This window comes from Macaca fascicularis, chromosome X (assembly GCF_037993035.2).
Source record: "Macaca fascicularis isolate 582-1 chromosome X, T2T-MFA8v1.1".
NCBI lineage: Eukaryota > Metazoa > Chordata > Mammalia > Primates > Cercopithecidae > Macaca > Macaca fascicularis.
In genome coordinates, this window is record NC_088395.1 from 104,960,872 (window position 1) to 104,971,808 (window position 10,937).

The following is a 10,937-nucleotide window of genomic DNA, read 5'->3' on the forward strand; positions in this document are numbered from 1 at the left end:
TTGAAATTTTTGCTGAATGAATTTAGCAGCTCTCACCACACACCACACACCCACACACACGTAAGTATGTGAGATTACAGATATGTTAAATTGCTCCAGTAGAGTAACCATTTTGCTATTTATATGTATCCTGTAACATGATGTTGCATACTTAAAACATATTCAATAGATTTTATAAAAGAAGAAAAAAAGAACAACTTATCCAAGTTCACATAACTAGTAAGCCGAACCTAGGTGATCCCAGAGTGTGCACTGAACTGTTTTCTTCTGTAAACATTTCACAACATCAAAATTGTTCCAATATTGCTTGATGCTCTCATAAATATGCATTCGGTGACACTGGATTACACAGAAAGCAAAGCAACAATAACAACACTTTAAAATTGGGATTTTTGGACACTGCAACATATTCAGCCAGAAACTTTTTAGATTAAGTTCCATAGTTGATTCTCTTTTCAAATATGACATTTCCTAATTCAGCATCACAGATTTTGTTCAGATATAGTATTTTGGAGATTTGAACTAGAAAAGTTGAGCAATACATATCCAGATCAAAGGGGGAAAAACGCAATTTGTTTATCTATTGAAAATTCAAACAGATTCTGGGCATATTTTCATGGGCTGGATTTGGAGGTCTATGATTGTAGCTTTGAAGTACACTTCAAACTTTAATAATACGCCTTGTCTTAGTGTTTTTCTGTGTTGCAGTGGCCAAATGTGTGAACTCCAGAGTTTTAAATGCTGTTGTGCTCCTGCTGTCAAGCCTGATGATACAACAATTGATCATCCAACACAAAGAATAAGAAGTCCTGACGCCTGTAGAGATCAAAACAACTACTATCAAAAACATGTTACATGATCATGACCCATCAAATAGTGCTAGATATCTGGATTGATCAAGTCCCCAGAATATAATGGTGCATCCTTCATCTTAGTTTGAAGAATGACCAGAATGGGGGAGGGAGCATTAAAATGAAAAATGGTCATGCTGGCAGCTCTGCTGTGAGGGGAAATGAAAAGTGAAAGAGGAACCACACCTGCAAGACAATAATGGCTCCAAAACAAACTGTAAGAAACCAAACCATAATTGCAGACTATTAGAGCTCAAAGTCTTGAACACCAGCTCCTTCAGACCCATAGCTTCTTGAGAAAAGCACAGATAAGCTGATCTAACACTTAACAACAGGAACTCTGCAGAGAAGCACATATTATAAAAATAAGTTCATTAACTACTCCTTTCTTTTCAGATTTCATCCAGTTTCTGCTAATACCATCCTGTTAATAACTTCAGCCTCCAAAATTCCCTAAGCACCCCCTTCCAAACTCCTTTGAGATATCTCAGTTCCCCTGGTATGCATTCTCCCTTGCTGCAAGCAGCAAGCTAATAAACCTGACTACAGCTGTGCTCCTGGTAGTGTTTGGCTGGCTGTCTTTAACACCTTTGTTAACACAAAGGAAGAAGCCCTCTAACAGAAAGGGATCTTCCAATCATTCCTTCCTATCATGTGCAGAGGGTATACAGAGAAATATGTATATACCCATATATATAAAATTCAAGTGCATTTCATACTCCTATATTGACTACTAATAATAGTATTCTATGGTACTGATTTCATTGATGCTATATTGGTGATTATATGTTTGGACACATGATCCAAATTAGCATAGGTATGTGCTTTCTATGGAAATGTGAGTTTCACCACATTCAATAATATTATGAGTCTATTAATACTGAGTCAGACTCTGTGTACTCAACAATGACTAATCCATCATTTTTCAGAAGTCGTTTAAGTATTTAGAGATCTATAACTCTGTAGTGCTTTGCATGAGAAATGTGCACTCTTTGCCTTACCTCACTAGACACTGATAGAGAACTTCAGTGTCTAGCCCTGTCACTTTGACATCTTTCCTCAGAGCCAAATTTACTTTCAATAACAAAGATGCATGAAATAATTATTCAAACTTTATGTATTAGATCTTTGTCTCTATTTGTTTCTGTCTGTCCATATACATAAACACTTTGTCTATACACACATGCACACACACAATTTGTTTTTCCTTAGAAAAGTAATCCCTTTTAGTATATTTTTTCTAACTGAATACACTAGTGAGAAGTCGCCTTTTAATTATTTGTCTCCCATAAGTAAGCAGCCGTGGCCTTCTTAATTCATTTTGATAGAACATTGGAATGCTGGAACTAAAAGTGGTATTAGTGATTGTAGCAGCCAGGGTTCTCCAGTAAAACAGAACATAATAGGACACACACACACACATACACTCACCAGCCTATTCAAAGTGAAGTGTGAAGATGACAAGGCTAAATATGACTTATATCCACCTAACGAATAGCAAATATATTTTCTCTTTCTGATGATTTTCTTAACAACATGTTATTTTCTCTGGCTTACTTCATTGTAAGAATACAGTATAATACATGTAACCTACAAAAATATGTATAATTGCCTATTTATGTTATCCATAAGGCTGCTTCTAGTTAACAGTAGGCTATTAGTAATTAAGTTTTAGAGGAAGTCAAGAGTTACACATAGCTTTTCCACTGTATGGAGAGGTTGGGCCCTCTAACCCTCACATTGTTCAATGGTCCACTATATATATATATAACCCTCTTCACTTCAAGGGTTTTTTTTTTTTTTTTTTTTTTTTGAGATGAAGTCTTGCTCTCTTACCCAGGCTGGAGTGCAGTGGTGCAATCTCAGCTCACTGCAACCTCCCACTTCCTGAGTCCAAGTGATTCTCCTGCCTCAGCTTCCCAAATAGCTGGATTACAGGTGTGTACCACCATGCCCAGCTAATTTTGCAGTTTTAGTAGAGACAGGGTTTTGCCATGTTGGCCAGGCTGGTCTCGAACTCCTGATCTCAAGTGATCTGCTCACCTCAGTCTCCCAAAGTGCTGGGATTACAAGTGTGAGCCACCACGCCTGGCCCACATTAAGGAATTTTTTTATGAAATAAGTTCATAGGATTGCAAAGGCTGGCAAGTCCTGAATCTATAGTGCAGGCCCCAGGCTGGGAATTTGAGGAGGGGTTAATGTTGCAGCCTTGAGGTAGAATTTCTTCTTCTTTGGAAAACTTCAATTTCTGTCCTTAAGACCTTCGACTGATTGTATAAGGCCTACCCACGTTCTCAAGGGTCAACTCCTTTAAAGTCAACTAATTTAAAAAGTTAGTCACATCTGTAAAATACTTTCACAGCAACTCCTACAGTAGTGTTTGATTAAATAAATGGGTACTATAGCCTGGAGAAGTTGACACATAACACTAACTACTGTAGAGATCATCTAAACAAACTCAATTAATTTTCTACATGACTAGTCGTCACCTAATACATTTATGGAATACTAGAATGCCCAAATCTATTCATACTAGACTGAGAGTTCTCACCAATCAAAAACCTTGATGTATACCACTGTATTTGTAAACAGACCATAGTTCGTAAGTATCTGTTGCTCATGGAATTTCTTATACTTGTGATTAATGTGGAAAGAGTATCCTGAGATTGTTAGGAGCACTTTATTAAAGGATATATTACGTGGATCAACCAGCTGCTATTACCAGAATACACACAGTAAATTTATTGATACATTTGTAAGTCTTAAGAATGGAGTGAAAATATTTGAAACACATACAAATATTGTTGAGCTGTTTTATAAATTGGGTGACTAAAGACCACTAAGTTACTTTTTATTTTACATCCAACTTGCAATTACACTTTAATAAAACTGTCTAATAGTTTACATATAAAATAAATTTTATTTAACTCACATTTACTTCACAAATCTGGTAATCTTAAGATGTGTTATTTACAAAAATTTGCATTTTTCTTTACTCAGAATACTTACAGGCTTCCAGTGAGATTATATCGTAAATTAGTTTCTAAATAATGTTAACAAATACATTGGAAAATATTTTTTTATAATAGAAAGTGGGATTTCTAATTAGATCATTTGGCTTTGCTACAAAATGTGTAGCTTTTAAAATCAAGGCTATATTGCTGTGAGATTCTCGATATTCACCTTTTTGAAAAACTAGAGTATCTGTAAATGAACTTTATATTGGATAAAAAGCATATCATGACATAATCTTTTAGGTCATAGGAGAAGTCCAAACATTTTATTAGTGACTTCATCATTTAGTCAGAAAAGAAGACTTTAGTTTCCTCAAAATTTTTGGTAAAATATCGGCAACAATTCAAAAAAATACTCAATATATAACAAAAGAAAAAAGACAAAAATGCCAAGTAAAAAAACAGTGGGCAAATACAAACAGAGAAATTCAAAACAAGAAATGTGAACTCCTAGTAGAATATAAAACAAGTTTAATTATACTAGGATTAATACTATATGAATTAAAATTAGATATTTTCAGCCTACTAAATTGCGAAGTAGTACTAACTTTAGTGTTGGTGGGATATATACCTTCTGTACTACTAGTGGTTATAGACATTTGTAATTTCTTCCAGTAGGTCAATTTGGAAATCTTTATAAAAAAAAAATCTTGGAAAAAATGCATGCTTTTCATCTCAGTCCATTTTCTATTGCTTATAACAGAATATCTGAAACTTGATCATTTATAAAGAAAATGAATGTATTTCTTACAATTCTGAAGATTGAGGTGTCAAAAGTGAGAGCCTTCTTGCTGGTAGGGACTCTACAGGGTTTTCTGAAGTGGTGCTGGGTATCACAAAGTGAGGTGGCTAAGTGGGCTAGCATGCCAACTCAGGTCTCTCTTTCCCTTCTTATAAAGACACCAGTTTCCCTCCCATGACAACACATTAATCTGTTAACCCATTAATCCATGAATAGATTAATCCATTAATCTGCCTTCATCACTCAATCACCCATTAAAGATCCAAGTCTCAATACTACTACATTGAAAATTAAGTTTCAGCATGAGTTCCTGGAGGATACATTCAAACCATATTATTCTTTTTCTCAGTAATTTAATTCCTAGGAATTTATCTTAAAGATATTATCGAATAAGTGGACAAGAATGGATGTAGTAAGATATTCGTGTTTGTAATAATTATAAATTAATATAAAAAGGAAAATTGTTATGTAAGTTAGTTTATTCTTGCAATGAAATACTCTGCAGCCTTTAAAATGTTGTATATGAATATTAAATGATGAAAAGTCAGGTTATTTAAAAAGTATACATAGCATACATAATATGATTCCAGGTTTTAAAAGTATGAAGGTATACATTGAAAAATGTCTGAAAATGTGAAAGGCAAAGTCTTAGTAGTTGATTTGGACAGTGGGATGACTATCGTTCTTGTTTTCTTCTTTTGGCTTACTTTCATTTTATGTATCTTTAATAACATGTGTTTTCTTCTAATGGGAAAAATAAGGAGTTATTTTTAATTTAAAAAGAAAAAGGTGTACCCAATAAAAAAAGATGTTACTAAACAGTAGATGTTTACTTTCCAAACCAGAGACATGTTGCTATGTACTGAATTGCACCCCCCAAGCCCTGCCAATTCCTGCGTTGAAGCCCTAACCCCCAATATGACTGTATTTGAGGATACAGCTTTTAGAATGTCATTAAAGTTAAACTAAGTCATAAAGATGGAGTCCTAATTTGATTAGATTGGTGGCCTCATAGGAAGAGGAGGACAGAGAGATCTTTCTTTATCTGCACAGGCTGAGGAAAGTCCTGTGAGCACACAGTGCAAAGATGGCTGTCCGTAAGCCAGAATATACTGGCACCCTGATCTCAGACTTCCCAGCTTCCAAAACTGTGAGAAAATAAACTTGGCTTGTTTAATTTGCCCAGTCTATGGTATTTTGTTCTGGCAGCCCTTGCCGACTAAGCAACATGCTTTTAGTCATTTATAAATTTTACCCTGCCTGCTCCCAAAAAGATTTAAATTGGCTAAAATTGGGCTACCATTAATAAATTCTGTTAAGTCAGGGGAATGAACTTAGTCTAGACTCTGAAGAGGATGTTGTCTTTGTAAGAGCTGCAAGGCTGGTATGAAGATGGTGGAAGAAGTATAAGCAACGGCATGAAGGTGGGGCAATATGAGGCATGGCCAGGGGATAAGATGCAGACCAATGAAAGATGACCAGACGGTTGGATTCTCATTCTCATGAAATATCCTTTCAAAATGGTTACCAAACTTTCACAAATTGACAAAGCGAAGCTGTCAGGTACTATAATGTCCTTTGATACATTTGTATTTTCAGACCTGGTTCATTCTGCCAACCCAGTGAAGGATGAGAAGGAAAGAAAAAAGTTAGAGGCAAAACCAATCTCGTGTGATTTCAGCCACTGATTTAAAGAAAAAAAAAAAAAAAAACCTTTCAATCAGAAAATTTTTAAACGTAACTTCAAAATAGCCCTTGAAACAGATGAATTAAATATTTTCTCACTATGTTATGACATATTGTGTATATGCAACAAATATTTTCTCATTAGTTTCCCCATGCTTCTTTAGTACAACCCCGCCCTAATTATTTTTTGGGGGGTCATCCATTAATTTGGAGGAAATTCTTAGGTGTCTATTTTTGAAGTCATCTCTTCATGCACCCAAATTGTTCTCACAGCGTCAGTCTATGCTCTTTAAAACTGATATACACTTAAATTCTCTACTGTTTCATGACAAGCTAGTTCTATGCTCCTGCCAGGAAGCAATGGAATCTCTGTCCTAGTGTCTACAAAACCCCATGTACATCTACCATGCAATAAAATAATGATGATAATATAAACATTTATTTGGCTGTAGTGGAGATAAGTGAGGCAGAACCCATGAATGTCTCAATTGCCAGTTTGATATGCTGTCTCTGTCTATCTTGAGTCACTGTTATGCATAAACGGTTGAAAGTGTAATTAAAAGATTGGCATAATAGTTCTAATTAGCAAGACGTTGTGCAAGAATAAATTAATTTTAGAATTGTGATAACAAGTTCATTGGCCTCCTATGTATGTTAGATTTGGTGGGATGCTTATAGAGGCCATGTCAATGTGACTAATTGGCTGTGGGACTGATGCAATTGGTTAAACTGATTCTCTACAGGTTGTCTCAAATGCTTATGAGTTCTGGATTCAGATGTTATGGGTCCTTGGAACTAAGGTGCTGCAGTGAGCTAGACTGCTGTCCTATAATCTGTATGAGTCATATAACTGAGAATTGTTTTTAATCTTCTTCCATTCCTCTAACCCCATCATCACTGTACTATTTGCAAATCCTCCAGTCATCTGACTGCTATTACAGAGCCAACTAAATGGAGAGGATTCATTTAACTGACACAAAAGAGCTCTGAGAGTCTCCTTTCCCCAACCTCATTCTGCCTAAATTACCACATGATGAACATGCATTTATTTTTGTAATAATAATTAGCATTATTGCAGTTCATATTTTCCAAGAGCAGTAATATTTCATTTTTAAATCTCCACGGCTTTATGAGTTAGGTCAGTGTTTTTTTCTGTATAACAAATTTGGAAACTGAGGCATCATGGGGTTAAAATGCAAATGACTTACTCATAGTCACAGTGCTGGGATTAAAGCCCAGGAGAAGTGACCCAATTCTGGGTTCAGACCAATGAGCAACACTCCTTCCTCACCTGAGTTTTGGGGTTTATATTAATTTTAGCTTATAATAGTGTGACTGCTACCTAAAAGCAATTTTCTATAGATCTGAGAAAGTTTCATATCCATCATGTTAAGCAACATTCTAAAATCATTTCTACCTTTTCAACTTTGCAATTTATCTTTAAATGCCCATATACACCCAAGGCACATACATCTAGGAATTGCTAACATGTACCACAATGTTTTTATTGCACATTTTGAACAAAAGAATTAGCTAAAAAGTTAGATAAAATGAAATCACATTGGAAAGAGAAAAAAACAACATGAATCTTTCCTTAAAATTTAGTCAAACGGAAGGCTACTATAGACATGAAAATATGCGATAACTTAGAAAACCTTAAATTCTTTGGATAAATACCTCTCTGTTATTCTCTAATTTCTTCAGAAGGGCCCATACCAAACCTTAAATGTTCATATTTTTATTAATGTAATATAATTTCCCCATTTTAATAAGTGGTGTGTTATATTTTTATTTAACTTATTTTCTGATTACCATTTTCAGTTCCAAATGGTCCTCATGTTCTTTGGAAGAGTGTCCAAAGAAAACAAATTATTTTTTAGCGTGCTCTCACTCGCTCTCTCTCTTTCTCTCTCTCTCTCTATATATACATATATATACACACACACACAATTTATATGTACATACATACATGCACATATATATTTATATATAGTTAATTGACAAGATAAAATTGTATATATTTATGGTTTACAACATATTTTGATATATACATTGTGGAAGGATAAAATCAAGCAATTTAACATATTCATTACCTCATATACCTGTCATTTATTTTTTGTGGTGAGAACACTTAAAATCTACTCCCTTAGCAATTTTCAAGAATACAATATATTGTTATTAACTATAATCACCATATTGTATAATAGATCTCTTGAATTTACTCTTCCTAACTGAAATTTCATATTCTTTGACCATCTCCCCAACCCTCCCTTCAACCTGCCCCCTGCTTTCAGCTCCAGGTAACTAACCACTATTCTTTTTTTTTTTTTCTTTTTGTTTTTACTTTAAGTTCTGGGATACATGTGCAGAGTGTGCAGGTTTGTTACATAGGAATACGTGTGACGTGGTGGTTTGCCAAACCCATCAACCCATCATCTCTATTAAGTATTTATCCTAATGCTATACCTCCCCTTGCCCCCACCCCCTGACAGACCACGGTGTGTGATGTTCCCCTCCATGTGCCCATATGTTCTCATTGTTCAACTCCCACTTATGAGTGAGAACATATGGTGTTTGGTTTTGTGTTCCTGTGTTAGTTTGCTGAGAATGATGGCTTCCAGCTTCATCCATGTCCCTGCAAAGGACATGAACTCATCCTTTTTTATGGCTGCATAATATTCCATGGTGTATGTGTGCCACATTTTCTTTATGCAGTCTACCATTGATAGGCATTTGGGTTGGTTCCAAGTCTTTGCTATTGTGAACAGTGCCACAATAAACATACGTGTGCATGTGTCTTTATAGAATGATTTATCATCCTTTGGGTATATACCCAGTAATGGGATTGCTTGGTCAAATGGTATTTCTGGTTTGAGATTCTTGAGGAATCACCGCACTGTCTTCCACAATGTTTGAACTAATTTACACTCCCACCAACAGTGTAAAAGCATTACTGTTTGTCCACATTCCCTCCAGCATCCACTGTTTCCTGACTTTTTAATGATCGCCATTCTAACTGGCGTGAGATGGTATCTCATTGTGGTTGTGATTTGCATTTCTCTAATGACCTGTGATGATGAGCTTTTTTTCATATGTTTGATGGCCACATAAATGTCTTCTTTTGAGAAGTGTCTGTTCATAACCTTTGCCCACTTCTTGATGGGGTTCTTTCTTGTAAATTTGTTTAAGTTCCTTGTAGATTCTGGATATTAGCCCTTTGTCAGATGGATAGATTGCAAAATTTTATCCCACTATTCTACTCTGCTTCTGTTAATTCTACTTCTTTAGATTCCACATTTAAGTGAGATCATGTGGTACTTGTCTTTCTGTGCCTGGCTTATTTCACTTAGCATGATGTCCTCTAGATTCACTCATGTTGTCACTAATGACAGAATTTCCTTCGTTTTAATGGCTGAATAGCTCTTTCCCATCTTGCATGATGGTGGGTGAAAAAGTTGACAAGCCAGATACTAAGGAGAACAAACCCAAAGCCAAGAAGCCTGATGCTGGTAGCAAGGTGAAAAAGGGTACCCTCAAGGCTAAAAAGCCCAAGAAGGGAAAGCCCCGTTACAGCGGAAATTCCATCCTTGTCAAAGGAATTGCCAGATATTTCCAATCTGCTATGTATTCCAGAAAGGCCATGTAGAAGAGGAAGTATTCTGCCGCTAAATCCAAGGTTGAAAAGAAAAAGGAGAAGTTTCTTGCAAATTGGTTGCAAAACCAATTGATGATAACAAGAATAGCAGTACCAGGTTGGTTAAACTTCTCAAAGGGCCTAGATATTATCCTACTGAAGATATGACTTGAAATATTTTGAGCCATGTCAAAAATCCCTTCAGTCAGCACATGAGAAAACTGTGAGCCAGCATCACCCCTGGGACCATTCTGATCATCCTCACTGGGTGCCACAGAGGCAACAGGGTGGTTTTCTTGAAGTAGCTGGCTAGTGACCTGTTACTTGTGACTGGACCTCTGGTCCTCAATCGAGTTCCTCTACAAAGAGCACGTCGGAAATTTGCCATTGCCACCTCAACCAAAACTGATACCAGCAATGTGAAAATCCAAAAACATCTTACCGACATTTACTTCAAGAAGCAGCAGCTACAGAAGCCCAGACACCAGGGAGGTGAGATCTTCAACACAGAAAGAGAGAAACATGAGATTACAGAGCAGTGCGAAGTTGATTGGAAAACTGTGCGCTTTACCGCAGTTTGAGTTTACCAAACTCAAAGCTATTCCTCAGTTCCAGGGCTACCTGTGATCTGTGTTTGCCCTGATGAATGGAATTTATCCTCACTAATTAGTGTTCTAAATTCCTTAAGAAGAACCTAATGAAATAACTTACATATTTAAATAAATAAAAAATAAAGGCTGGCAGTATTCCTTTGTGAAAACAGCCATTTTTTTAACCTTTACCTTCTGTGTGGACCCATAGCACTTACAATAGTATTGTCAGAAATCCTTCTCTACAGTTTGTTGTTCCAGGAGCCTTTATAATCTTGATTTATCATTTTTTCAATAGAACATCATCAACTATCCTATTCATCATAGTACAATATTCATAATTCAAGTTATCTGTGACTATAGTGGTCTTTCAAGCTTATTTGTTTATTGTCTTATATCTCAGTTTGAGTAGGTTACTAT

General features: G+C 35.8%; 1 pseudogene; it reads left to right on the forward strand.

Annotated features, from left to right (window-relative positions):
- The first annotated feature begins 9,732 nt into the window (after positions 1-9,732).
- Positions 9,733-10,605, forward strand: LOC102139364 (large ribosomal subunit protein eL6 pseudogene; annotated as a pseudogene).
- Positions 10,606-10,937: the final 332 nt, after the last annotated feature.